This window comes from Solanum dulcamara, chromosome 7 (assembly GCF_947179165.1).
Source record: "Solanum dulcamara chromosome 7, daSolDulc1.2, whole genome shotgun sequence".
Classification (NCBI taxonomy): domain Eukaryota; kingdom Viridiplantae; phylum Streptophyta; class Magnoliopsida; order Solanales; family Solanaceae; genus Solanum; species Solanum dulcamara.
Window position 1 is genome coordinate 18,465,614 of NC_077243.1, and position 14,932 is coordinate 18,480,545.

The 14,932-nt window shown below is 36.8% G+C and overlaps 1 pseudogene; it reads right to left on the bottom strand.

The window, feature by feature from the left end:
• Nucleotides 1-418: 418 nt before the first annotated feature.
• LOC129895251 (short-chain dehydrogenase TIC 32, chloroplastic-like) lies at nt 419-5,884 on the bottom strand (annotated as a pseudogene).
• Between the last annotated feature and the right edge of the window lie 9,048 nt (nt 5,885-14,932).

Genomic DNA, 14,932 nt, shown 5'->3' on the forward strand with positions numbered 1-14,932 from the left:
TAATTTAAAATTTAAAATAATCTTTTTTTGATTTTAAATCTGTCACATATAAAAAAAAATTACGGTAAAAAAAAAATATGAATTAAAGAAAGGAATTAACATGGTTTCATTTCAGGTACAACTAAAGAGAGAAAATTATTAGTATATAACATGTGAATATCATGTCGTTTGTTTGTGATGATTAGCACGCCAGCACTCCATTCTCTTTTAAATATTTTAGATTTAATATCTCTAGAAGTTACACTATTTTAAAAATTTATCTAACAAAGTTATTAAATAAAGTATTTTACATCAATAAAATCGAAGTCGTAATGATAATCAATCATTGAGTCTTTTAATATGATCAATGGGGATTTTATTAATGAACACTTCCAATGAACTCAACTTTCAAGAAACTTCTAATAGAATCCGTCAAAAGTTTATCAACTTCCTTTTTATTGTTGGATATAAATTTATGAACCTAGTTATTATTGTACATAAACTAGGCGCTTTTGTAAGTAGACATAAACTTCAAATCTTGAATCTATGCCTCAGTACTCGAAAATGCTTTTCATATGGTGAAACACTCTCACTTCCTTCCCAGAGACATTTGACATTTTCCAGAAAGCTGAGGATATGATACAGTAGGAATACACCTAGAAATCCATCTGCTAACTCTTAATGCAAATATAAACTTCACAAACGATCAAATATAAAGTTATTTTCTCTATTACTGGTATAACATGTTATATATTACTCGACTAAATCCATACTAAAATCCCAGAGCCTCTTAGCTAAATCCATATCTCTAGCAATTGCTGTTGTTGTCGCCAAATTGTTGTCACAAAAATATTCACCATTTATCCCCTTCAATTGTGGATGCAAAGCAACATAGCAAGTGGTTGATGCTCCCTATATAGAGAAGATGGAAATGGAAAAACAAATCTATAAACTTGCTCTGGAAGATGTCGAAAATTCTATAAATTTGCATAAGAATTTGTGTATACTGCAAAGTTAATAAACGCTTCAGTGTGGAACATACCTGTTGAATGTTTTTAAAAACAAACCTTCCAAACTTGCTTACAACACCTGTATCGTACAGAAAAGGGAGTGTAAGTTTAATAAAATAAACATGAAGGAATACCGAATAATTCATGTTCACTTCTCTTCAGGCAGCACATGAAACAAACGTTACACTTAAAGTATTCAACTATGGCTAGGACTGTCTGATATGTCAAATGTCAAAGAGACGTGTATCTCACAAGGCTATAAGAAATCGGCAAGGGGGCAACCTGGGGGCTCAATAACAATTAAGCATTAGATCAGAGTGATGGCTCAATTCAAATCCCCAAAAGTTTGTAGTAGTCAAGTTCTCAAACGGAAATGGCATAGATGAGCCAAACTTTTAACGGATGGCATAGATGAGCCTTTTCTCAAAATTTGATAGCATATTTGAGCCTTTTCCCTTTGTTAAATATGTCATTAATAGTTACTATCTATTATTTCATGTAGTTCGTTTGTAGTATTATTTTGTTGTAGTATTATTCTATAACTATTTGTTGTTTTTGATACTTTCTATTGTGTCTTGTACTTCCATTATGTCTTTTTCTAGACTGTCTTGTATTGAGCCAGGGGTCAATAGGAAACAACATCTCTACCTCAAAGCCTCTCTATCTCACCTTTGAGGTAGAGATAAAATTTGCGTACACTCTATCCTCCCCTCACCCCACTGTGTTAGACTACACTATGTTGTTGTTGTACTATTTAGTGAGAGCATTAAAGACTTTCTTTCAGACATAAGAAAAGAGAATCTTATTAATTAGACACCATAGAGAAAGGAAGAAAAGAGAATCTTATTATTACCATCAAAAAAGCCCAGATGACGAAACATATTGGTTGTGATTGTTCCAGGATGAAGTGAATTTGCTGTTATTTCCACTCCTTCCTATTCAAAATAAAGAGCACTCAAATTTTTAGAGTTCAATTGAATGGCATCGACCCCTTAGCACAAAGCTATGACTGGCCTAGCTACAGAAATCAGAGACTGTAAATTAAATCAATGATTTTTCAATGTGCAAAATGGAATACCCAAATATCAACTCCAAGAAATATGGGTATTTTTCGTGAGGAATGGAGACATGTCATGACTACACAAGAACCGCCAAAACAAATTATTAGAACAAAAAAAGCATGTAATGATTTATTTTCAAAGCACCTTTAAGCGTCTTGTGAGCTCACAAGCGTGCAGTTTGTTGGCCAGCTTTGATTGTCCGTATGCCCAAAAACTACAGTAGCTGCAAATAAAATAACAAACAACATAGACAATGAAGAAACAATTTTCCACGGGAGGAGACTAATTTTATCATGTAAATCTGATCATGGTTATGCAGCTTGAAGTGAAAAGAACAGCATTTTTTAGCACGAAAAGCTTGTCATCTTGATTAATTCAATAGTAATAATGAGCAACTATCGAGATTGAAGAAAACCAAATAAGATGATTGATCAATCAAATAACATGATTGGAGTGAACACACTCTCCTATTAATTACAATCAAGATAATTTTTGGAAATTCAGCATAAAAATTTAATTAGATTACCTTTTGGGATCATTAATTTTGTCAAAGTGAATACCCTCACGATATGTGAATATACAATAACCTACTGAAGAAACATTGACAATCTTTCCCTCTCTCTTTGTTTTATGTGTTGTCTCCTTCATCTTGTCCAACAACAAATTTGTCAAAAGAAAATGACCTGCAAACACAGGGAATTAGAAAAGAGAACAATTTTGGGCAAGATAAATTAACAAGAACCATAAATTGAATGTCCCTCTTGAAAGTTTACAAATTTGAAGCATCAGAAGGCACCTATCATCTCCTACAACGTACTACCAACTATAGTGCGGACAAAACGGATATGAACTGCCTCTTTACCAGTGTGATTTTAGAATCTCCCTTGTTTCAATGTTAAATATACAAGTTAATTCAGGTCTCATATGATCTACTATTATATATGTGCATTTTATGCTTTTCCTCATCCTATGATCAATATATGTCATGGACTGCTTTCCAGCTGTGTCCCACGACCCCCTAGCCATGCCCCACGGTACCTAAGCAAACCTCCCAATGCTTAGTGCTTTGAACGACCACGTGGTCTTAGCAGCACCAAGTGACAAGTGCGCTTGTGCCTATGTCACCCCATCGATAGCCCGTGCCCGCACCAGGCAATGCCAACAATGCCCTCAGCACCCACTTGCTGCCAGCCCCAACAAGCAGATATCCCACAGCCAGTGTCTGTGTGGTCAAGCCCTGCACGCAGCGCACACACGACAGAAGCTAAGGACAAGGATGCAGCCGCTCCAAGTTGTCCACTGGATCAACTTATCCTTTGCATAACTTTAGGTCCTTTTCCATGTAAATATAGAGTAGTTTTACTTCTTGTATTTGCATTATATTTCTAGTTTAGTTATGTCATGTCCAGTAACTTAGGCTTTACTTTTTAAAGCACATATAAGGGGATAGTATAATAGTCAAAGTTTGCAGCAAGAAAGAAATTCAATTCACTGTATTGATGTCTTCTCCCCCTTGACAACACATTGGCTTTCTTGTAAATCATTGATATCGTTGTACAAGTAAGCTTTCATTCAATTCTCGTTTTGCATAATGTATGCTGTGATATTCAATTTCCCATACGGTACAAACAGTCTGGTCTATTGTACGAAAGGGGGAAAGGCAGTTGGAAGAAAATAATCATATGGAAATCGATTACTTAGCTCACGTTTCCCTTCCATGACATCTCAGGAAGGCACTGCATGACAAATATCTTGATCAGAAACATACACCTAACAACAGCCATACCTAGACGATTTGTGGCAAATTGCAGCTCTATGTTGTCCTTGGAAAGCATAGAGAGAATTCCCACCACTCCTGCATTATTACTAACAGAAGACAAGTAACATTAATAGATAAATGAAGATTCTTCCAAAACTATATAGGGGGCAAAAGTGCAATGTCGTCTTTCAGTACTACACTCTTATTTGTCACTTACATTAGCATGTTCAATGAGTGACCTGATGATATAAAATCAGCAGCAAATTTCCTTACTGATGCCAATGAGCTAAGATCTAACTCCATTATATCAACATTAGCAGCTGGGATTTCTTTTACTATTGCTTTTTAACGTCTTTTCCAGAAGCTATATTCCTGACAGCCATGATAACATGAACTCCACACAGAGTAAGAACACGGCTAGTTTCAGCACCAATACCACTTGATGCTCCTACAAATAGATGGATGATTATAAGCAAAACAAATGCTGATAATTTCTTGCTTCGTAAAAAGAAAAACACTCAATATTCTGTAGCATCATATTAGGAGTACTGTGCTTTGTTATGCTTATTTATTCGTTAGGTTTATCGTCTAACTGTTGCCTCTAATGTTTGTCCTATGTATTATTAGTCCACTGTCATGCAGAATCACACACTTAATATTGAGAAAATTGAGAAAGCTAAAGTAAGAAGCAAATCTTAAGTGATCAGATAGATCATAGATCAACCTGAAGAACAAAAGCTTGTGCGTTGAAGTTCATTTGAGTTTTACAGTTTGTCTATTCTTTGTAGCAGATGATTTGAGTTGTAACGTTATTAACTTCAAGAACATTATTATGAGATATTTCTTCTAAGAAAACCCTTGTACTTTTGGGCTAGCGTTAGCTTGAAAGGTATTGCTATGATTGAGTGAATGTAGGCAGTCAAGTAGTTCGAGCTAGTCTCTTAGGTCATTAAGTTGTAACCTACAATTGCTCATTGTTTTATACTTTGTTTGGAGTTTCATAATGTATCGTATTCTATTGTACAATATTATTTTAACGAATGCAACATTTGGATAGATTGGCAATATTTGGATAGATTGTATTGTTTTACGTCATTACATAATGTCATACATCAATAATTTGAAGAATAAACCTACAAAAAAAAGTAGGATACAATGTAGAGCTACTATAAAAAGGTAGGATAAAAGATAAAGTAAAATTATGAAATAATACGTTGTGGAATTTCACTGGGTTGTTGTTGTTGTTGTATGAAATAATAAATAAAGACAAAATAACGTAACAACGTGATCACACCAAATCGACCGTTATACAAAATGAAACTTTCCGTCATCACCTAACGAATGCACTTAAAGATAAGATATAATAAAATTTAAGCAACAGTGAAAATAAATATTATATTTAAAGTAACAACACACTACAGTACAATAGGTGTTGTGACATATCTCTAGTAAAATATGTCCATGGAGATACTGTTTTGGCATAATACATAGATATGCCTTTTTACTTGGCTTCATGTGATATCTATTGTCCTCCAACTTTGGATGTGAACAAGCAGACACTTAAACTTGTATAAAATTGAACAATTAGACACACACATCTAGCATGGCATAATATATGTAGGATGCCACGTAGGACGAATGTATCTATTTGTTCAATTTTATAAAGTTTAAGTATTTACTTATGAAAACTCAAAGTTAGAGGTCATGAATGTAAGTTGAAGCTAAGTTAAATGATATATTTATATATTATGCCTATTTTTTTTATAGTGGTGGTGTCTGACCAATTTGCATGCACCTCAAATATTTTCATAAGATACCTGACCAAGTCAAGACAGATAAAAAAAAAGTCACCTAATATTTTTTTTGTCACGGTGGTTCTCAGCCACTTCATTCGCCACTAGAATATATAAACCAAAATTATATGCAAGCACAAATTTTCAAGAGAGTGATGAAATGTAGGAAGGACCTGTAACAATGGCAGTGAGACCGGAGCCGTCGATTCCATGGGTGACTCATTCAGCGGTGGAGGAATAGGAAAATCCAGATGACCCTTTTGATCTATTGAAAAGCCACATAGTACTAACCTAGTGGAGTAGTAGTTTAAACATGTTCCTTTGCCCTCAATTTTTCTCATAAATAAATAAATAAATTACTTATTTTTAGAAGTATTTTTTTCTGTTTATTTTTAAAAGCCGTTTTTAAAAATAATTTTTTAGAAAAGTACTTTTTAAAAATAATAATTTGTGATTGACTAATTCATTTGAAAAAGACTTTTGATAAGGAAATTATGTTTGGCTTCTCTTTTTTTAAAGTGCTTTGGCGAGTCAAATTGCAAAAAAAGACAAGTATCAATGCATTTTTAATATTAAAATTATTTCATAGAGAGAAATTATTTTAAATTTGTATCATAAAATTTTTTATTTTTATTAAATTAAAATGTACATATTCAAACTTTCAATAAATATTATACAGAGATAAAAAAAAATTAAATATTGATATTATATCAACATGGCGATTTAAAGATAATTAAAAATAGCGAGCAAAATAAATTTAAAATTATTCCACAAATTAAATCATAACATACGCAAAATTAACCACAAAAATAAATAAATATGCATTGGCAAATATGTATATTACGGCAGGGATAGTTTGGTCTTAAAAAAATTATTTCTGCTTCTACTTTTTTTAAGAATCAGAAAATTTTAGTTTATTCTCAACAGTCGAAAAATTGTTTCTACTTCTATTTAAAATCAGTTTTACTGATGAGCCAAACACCTTATTTTTCAAAAGAAAATTTACTTAAAATAAGCGTTTTTGACCTCTCAACAGCAATGTCAAACATAGTCTTAATTTATTGCCCTTGATTCTAAAGTTACATTGACTGATAGTATTAGTTTATTTCCCTCATGAAATATGCATGGCACATATGCTATATATAAGGAATGGGCAAAACAAACTCAGGCGAAGGATGGTTCGATGCACACTATATGCTAGTGTATATTTTAATTTTACATACTCTTAATGTAATTGAAAAGAAAATTTACACACCATTCGTCAAATTCCTGAATCTTTCCTGAAATCTATTAGTCCTTCTTGGAATCAGGTTTCTTCAGTTGTAGAGATCGACAATATTTTGGAACCCGTTTACCTATTACAATTGGTGTGGGGTCCATTCTATGTATTTTCGTCAACAATAATTGCAGTAAATTGTCAAAAAAAATTACAATAAATGTTGAAATTTTGGTGTCTTCCGTGATGTCACCAATGACATCATAGGAATAATTTTCTCCTATAAAAGGAGCACATAATCTCATTGTCACAATCATTCAATTCACAGAGAGAAAAATATTTAGAGAGCCGTGATTTTTTCATAGACTAAATATAATAAAATAGTTAGTAAAAAAAATAGAGTGTGAACGATATTTTAGTAAGTTGGTAAATCAAAAGAGTGTTATTCATTTTGAGTGTAGTAGTCATTTTGATATTGTACTCGTGACTACACGGTGTAAAGTTTCTTATTATAGTGATATCAATTGCTCCTCTTAACCTATGGTTTTTTCTTTATTTAAAAGGGTTTCCACGTAAAATTCTTGGTGTCATTATTTTCTCATATTATTTTATTATTTTGACCATATATAATTTTGTGTTAATCCACATTTTTCCAACAAACTGGTATCAGAGCAACGTTTTATCTGAGTATGATCTATGGTTGCAACATAGTCTGAACTTCCACATCAGAAAAGATTTACTTTGATTTGCAATAGTTATATATTTTTGAAAAAAAATGACGGAAGTCAACACTAGTAGAATGATTACTTTGAATGGGGTTAATTATATCATTTGAAAGGAAAAAATGAAAGATTTGCTTTATGTCAAGAATTTTTATCAATCGATCTTTACCATTATAAATCCCCGATAATAAAACAGATGAAAATGGAATTTGTTGCCCATACAAGTTTGTAAATTTATTAAGCAATGGGTTGACGATAATGTGTTGAACCATATTTCTGGAGAAACATATGTTCGTACCCCATGGGAGCATTTTGAAAGCTTGTATGCTCGGAAGACTGGAACAACAAAATATTCTTAAGAAAGGAGATGTTAAGTTTAAAATATCGTGATCGTTCTCTGATGACAGATCACCTGAATAATTTTCAAGAAATCATGAACCAGTTATCTGATATGGACATTAAATTTGATGAAGCAATTCAAGGCTTGCTTCTACTTGGTTCTCTACCAAACTCTTAGGAAACATTTAGAACTTCATTGTCAAATTCTGCTCCAGATGGTATGATCTCTATGGATTCTACCAAGAATAGTGTCTTGAACGAAGAGATGAGAAGAAAATCTCAAGGTTATTGTCACGACCCAAAAACTGAGGTCATGATGACACACATCTCAAAACTCAATCTGATGTGTAACCCTAAAAATAAAATTCATACAAGACTTCCAAAGAGGAAAGTGATTCCACGATTTAAATAAAAAGAAAAAAAAAACAATGAAGAAATTATCCCAAAACCTGGTGTCATAAGTATAAAGAGCATCTAATACAAGGTTCGAATCTGAAGATACAACATAAGTCTCTGAATGATACAAAAGACTGAAAAATAAAGATAGACTAGTGACGATCCGAATTCTGGGACCTCACCACTAATCTGAGAATTACACAATCCGCTAGAATATTAACTGCCACGTGGGGTACCCCGACTAGTATCTGCATCAAAAAGGGACACAGAAGTAGGGGTGAGTACAATTCACATGTACTCAGTAGGTTTTAGCTGACTGAGTATAAGGAATTAATCAAACCTATGAAATAAACTAAGGAACGCTTCCACCTGCATATAGAAAAGTCCCACTTCGGCATCGGTGCCGCCAGTTTATATATATAGTGGCACGAATAAAGTATAATAACAACTCATAATCACAATTAATCAAATAATTCAAGCAGCACAAATGTCAATGCAATGCAATGCAATATGATGATGCAATGATGTGGTGGTACGGTGGAATCAAGACTGTCGCACAGCCTGTCGTATACACCTGCCGAGCTGTGCTACCAAGCAGGACCCATGGGGGTCTCGCAGACCATATACCTCAATCACAATATCTCATTATCCTTGCCACCTCCTCGTGGTCAAGGGATCACAATGCATCCACTACCCTGCCGGAAAACTGCCTCGGTCAGGGACTCAAGATACAAAGGTTAGGATCATAATGCATCCACTACCCTGCCGGAAAACTGCCTCGGTCAGGGACTCAAGATACAAAGGTTGGGATCACAATGTATCCACTACCCTGCCGGAAAACTGCTTCGGTCAGGGACTCAAGATACAAAGGTTGGGATCACAATGCATCCACTACCCTACCGGAAAACTGCCTCGGTCAAGGACTCAAGATACAAAGGTTTAAAGGTGTTTCATTTTCTTTCTCAAAAAGAATTTCCATATTTCTCAACTTCCCATGTTTCATGATATGATGAATGAGGATGAATGCATCAAAACACATATGCATGGAAGTAATAATCAACTCACATGTGGTATAAGGTTCAAAGTTCTCAAAACTTAACCTACACATGATATTCACCCTCAATAAATAGTAACGGGAAGAACACACTTTCATTTAAATATTCACCCCTTTCTCAACAATATTTCAATACTGAAGTATGCTCAAAACCCCCAACTCAATCTCTCAGGCGGCATCACAAGACAAATAATATACTCAAGCCTCTCTCTTAGGCAAATCATAATTCACATGCTCTCAAAGCAAATAAGATAACAAATAAGGCCCCCACACGGGCTATGTAATACAAATAAACCCCGTCACGGCAACACATTAATAAATAAGCCTCTACACGGACATCACAATATATATAACATTCTCAACTCATACTACAACCCCATCCCAAAGTCTATAACATATGAATGATTAATTACCCCATCTCAATCTCAAAGAAAAATAGCCAAACCTACCTCAATTGCCGAAACCGCACTCGAATACCTCCACCGGACAAGTAACTCTCGAATTCAGCGCTCGGAATGACAACCCACTATCAACAATGAAACATACACGTCACAAGGAGTCCAATGACACCCATATTGATAGGTTTCGGAACCGGGGGTAAAATGGTCCAAAAATTAACTATTTTCGAAAAGGGTCAAATCTGTAAATTTATTGAACAATCCCATTCTATTGGTAATAAGGAACTCATGGTTGAAAAACCCATAAAAATAGAGCTCAAAACGAGTTGGAAATCACAATTTTCCTTAAATTCGGATTAGGGAAGAAACAAGGATTTTTGGGGTTTGAAACTAAAATTTAAGAGTTAAAATCGTCAAAAACTTAATGAAAAAGGAAGGTTTTAGGTCAAAAATCACTTACCCATCACTTTGCCTCGAAAATCTCTTCTCAAATCACCTCAAGGAGTTCAAGAACTCAAACAAATGTTGAAAAATATTGAAATGAGAAGAAAGGGGCATTTTCTGCCCAAAAAGTTACTGTTCACGCGTGTTACTGTTCACGCGTGTTACTGTTCACGCGTGTTTTGTACAAATTTACGAAAATCACCCTCAAGGTCATTACAATATCCACCACTAAAAAGGATGTTCGTCCTCAAACATAAGATAAAATAAAGTACCTGGGGTCTCAAAAAGCTGAGGGTATCGAGCCTGCATATCAGACTCTAACTCCCAAGTCGCCTCCTCAGCAGGCCGATGCTGCCACTGCACCTTGACCGAAGCGACCTCCTTGGTCCTGAGTCTACGAAGCCGCCTATCTAGAATAACTGTCGGCTCCTCCTCATAAGTCAAATCCGGACTCAACTCTACCGCATCATAAGAAATCACATGAGACTCATCCGGTATGTACTTGCGAAGCATGGAAACATGAAACACCGGATGGACAGCTGACAATTTAGGGGGTAAGGCCAACTTATACGCCACTCCACCTACTCTCCTCAGGATTTCAAACGGGCCAACAAACCTTGGGCTAAGCTTGCCCTTCTTTCCGAACCTCATCACACCCTTCATGGGCGATATTTTAAGCCACACGCAATCACCCACCATGAACTCTAAGGGACGAACCCTCCTATCAGCATAACTCTTCTGACGACTCTGAGCTGTCAATAGTCGACCCTGAATCAAACGTACCCGCTCCACAGCATCCCTAAGTAAGTCAGTATCCAATGCATCAACCGCAACAGAATCAAACCATCCAATGGGTGATCGACACCTACGACCATACAATGCCTCAAATGGTGCCATTTGAATGCTGGAGTGATAACTGTTATTATAGGCAAACTCTGCTAAGGGCAAGTGTTGGTCCCATCGGGGACCAAAATCAATCACACAGGCCCTAAGCATATCCTCCAACACCTGAATAGTCCGTTCAGACTGACCATCGGTTTGGGGATGAAATGCTGAACTCATCTCTAGTCGCGTACCCAAACCACGCTGTAATGCCTTCCAAAAGTGAGAGGTGAACACTGAACCCCGATCCGATACAATAAAGATAGGCACCCCATGCAGCCTAACAATCTCACGAAGATAGATCCTAGCTAACTGATCCGCATTGTAGCTAGTCTTCACCGGAAGGAAATGAGCTGATTTGGTCAATCGATCCACAATCACCCAGACAGAGTCATACTTACCCAATGCCATGGGTAATCCAGACACGAAGTCCATAGTGATACGCTCCCATTTCCACTCAGGAATGGGCATCCTTTGCATAGGACCACCCGATTTCTGATGCTCATACTTCACTTGTTGGCAATTTAAACACTTAGCCACAAAATCAATAATGTCTCTCTTCATGCCACACCATTAATAGTGTTGTTTCAAGTCATGAAACATCTTTGCCACTCCCGGGTGAATCGAATACTTGGAACAATGAGCCTCCTCCAATATCATACGTACCCATTCACTAACCTTGGGCACACAAATGCGACCATTAATCCTCAAAACTCCTTCCGAATCAAGAGAGGCTGATTTTGCTTCACCACTTAACACTTTGTCTCGAATGGCCCTCAACTTTTCATCTTCAAACTGGTGTGTACGAATCTGGTCCATCAAAGTAGACCTAGCCTCCACCAAGGCCAAAATACCATGATGTGTAGAAATATCAAGTCGGACCAACTGTCTAGCCAATGACTGAACCTCCAATGCAAAAGGCCTCTCCACAGCCTTAAGAAAGGCCAAACTACCCATGCTAGATGCTTTGCGACTCAGGGCATCCGCTACCACATTAGCTTTTCCCGGATGATAAAGTATGGTAATGTCATAGTCTTTCAATAACTCTAACCACCTACGCTGCCGCATGTTCAGATTCGGCTGAGAAAAGATATACTTAAGGCTACGGTGGTCAGTATAGACCTCGCAATGCACTCCATAGAGATAATGCCTCCACAACTTCAGAACAAACACCACCGCTGCTAACTCTAAGTCGTGGGTAGGATAGTTCTTCTCATGTACCTTCAACTGTCGAGAAGCATAAGCTATAACTCTACCTTTTTGCATCAATACACCACCCAAACCGACTCCCGAAGCATCACAAAACACAATAAATGCCACGCCCTCCTCGGGTAAGGCTAGAATAGGTGCTGAAGTCAATAATTCCTTGAGCTTTTGAAAGCTCGCCTCACACTCATCAGTCCACTGAAATGCCACGGTCTTTTGAGTTAGCCTAGTCAATGGGGGCTGCAATAAAAGAGAATCCTTGAATAAACCGACGATAGTAGCCTGCCAACCCAATAAAACTCCGAATCTCGGTAACCAAAGTAGGCCTAACCCAATCACGAACCGCTGCAACTTTGGCTGGATCAACCATAATACCATCCTTGGTCACTATATGACCCAAGAATGTCACGGACTCAAGCCAAAACTCACATTTGGAGAATTTTGCATACAACTTCTCCTCTCTCAATCTCTGAAGGACTGTCCTCAGGTGCCTAACATGATCCGCCTCATTCTTGGAATAAACCAAGATGTCATCAATAAACACGATCACAAACGAGTCCAAATAAGGTCGAAATACCCGGTTCATCAACTCCATAAAAGCAGCCGGGGCATTAGTCAACCCGAAGGACATAACCACAAACTCATAATGCCCATAACGAGTCCTGAATGCAGTCTTCGGGATATCAGATTCCCGAACTCTCAACTGATGGTAACCCGACCTCAAATCAATCTTTGATAACTCCGATGCACCTTGAAGCTGGTCAAATAAATCATCAATGTGAGGGAGAGGATACTTGTTCTTGATAGTGACTTTGTTCAACTGTCGATAGTCAATACACATCCTCATAGTACCATCTTTCTTCTTCACAAATAAAACCGGTGCACCCCACGGTGATACACTAGGTCTAATAAACCCTTTTTTCAACAAATCTTCCAATTGTTCTTTCAACTCTTTCAATTCTGCCGGAGCCATCCGATAAGAAGAAATAGAGATGGGTTTAGTGTCATGCTCCAAATCAATCACAAAATCGATATCACGGTCAGGAGGAACTCCCGGCAAGTCTGTAGGAAATACATCCATAAACTCTCTCACCACCCTCGTAGTCTCTATATGAGATGACTCCGTGGTGAGATCACGTACATGAGCCAAATAAGACAAACAACCCTTATCCATCAAGCGACGAGTACGAATATAAGATATCACCCTCTTAGGATACGAACTCGGATTACCCTTCCATACTAAGCTAGGTAAATCGGGATAAGCTAAGGTCACGGTCTTTGCATAACAATCTAATATAGCATGATAAGGAGATAACCAGTCCATACCCAATATCACATCAAAATCAAGCATGTCTAGTAAAATCAAGTCTGCACGGGTCTCTCTACCCGAAAATATCACCAAACATCCCTTGTATACCCGATCCACTACTAAAGATTCACCTATTGGGGTAGAAATAGTAATAGGCACAATAAGGGACTCACTCACATAATCAATACCCACATCGAAATAAATCGACACATAAGAATAGGTAGACCCTGGGTCAAATAATACTGACGTAAAATGATGGCAAACCAGAACAATACATGTAATAACCACATCAGAGGCCTCTGCCTCAAATTTACCTAGTATAGCATAGCATAATTAATGGTCACCCTTAGCTTGTGAACTACTACAACCACCACCTCGAGTACTCCATAAAGCACCTCAAACAACTAAAACTGGTGTATTGCAGACAACTTGTGACCCTGGCTAAATAGAAGAAGAATCACATATTTGCCCCTTATTCAAACTCACCATCACAAAACAACCTAAGTAAACTACTCCCAACTCATCATAGGAGGACCGACAGGTCTATGAGCAAGAACAGACCTCTATCACTTCTTAGCCATTCCCGCAATTATAAAAAGAAATAAGACATTCCATGTGCCTTTAAGATACCCAATTTTGAACAACCTGTCCTGACACTTGGTCAAAAAGATATAAGCCTTCTCAACAGTGATAACCTCAAACTTGGGAGACAATACCCTGACGAATCTCTCCAAATCTCTTTTGCTCCTAAGTAAACATAGCAACGCTAGAAGACATAGGTGGAACCACAGATCTCAAAGGAATCCAAAGTGGGCTAATTAGATATCTAAAATTTGAAATCTAACTATCAAAGTCTAACCGACCATCTTCCATACTTTTTTTTTGTTGCTCCACATCTTCATACTCATAATCAGGCTCGAATAGGCATCACTAAATCATCCTTAAGCAAGAGCCGATATTTCGAACCCGACAGTTACTTTTAATGCGGAAGGAATAGATCAGAGGTAAATAACACTTGATATGAATAAATCGCACGAAGGAAGTAAAAAGAAAGAAATTCTCCTATTAAGTATCTTGTAGCCTCTCGAAGATAAGTACGGACATCTACGTACCGATCCGCAAGACTCTACTAGACACCCTGCTCTTTAACTTATAAGACTGGTGAACCTAGTGCTCTGATACCAATTGTCACGACCCAAAAACTGAGGTCATGATGACACACATCTCAAAACTCAATCTGATGTGTAACCCTAAAAATAAAATTCATACAAGACTTCCAAAGAGGAAAGTGATTCCACGATTTAAATAAAAAGAAAAAAAAACAATGAAGAAATTATCCCAAAACCTGGTGTCATAAGTATAAA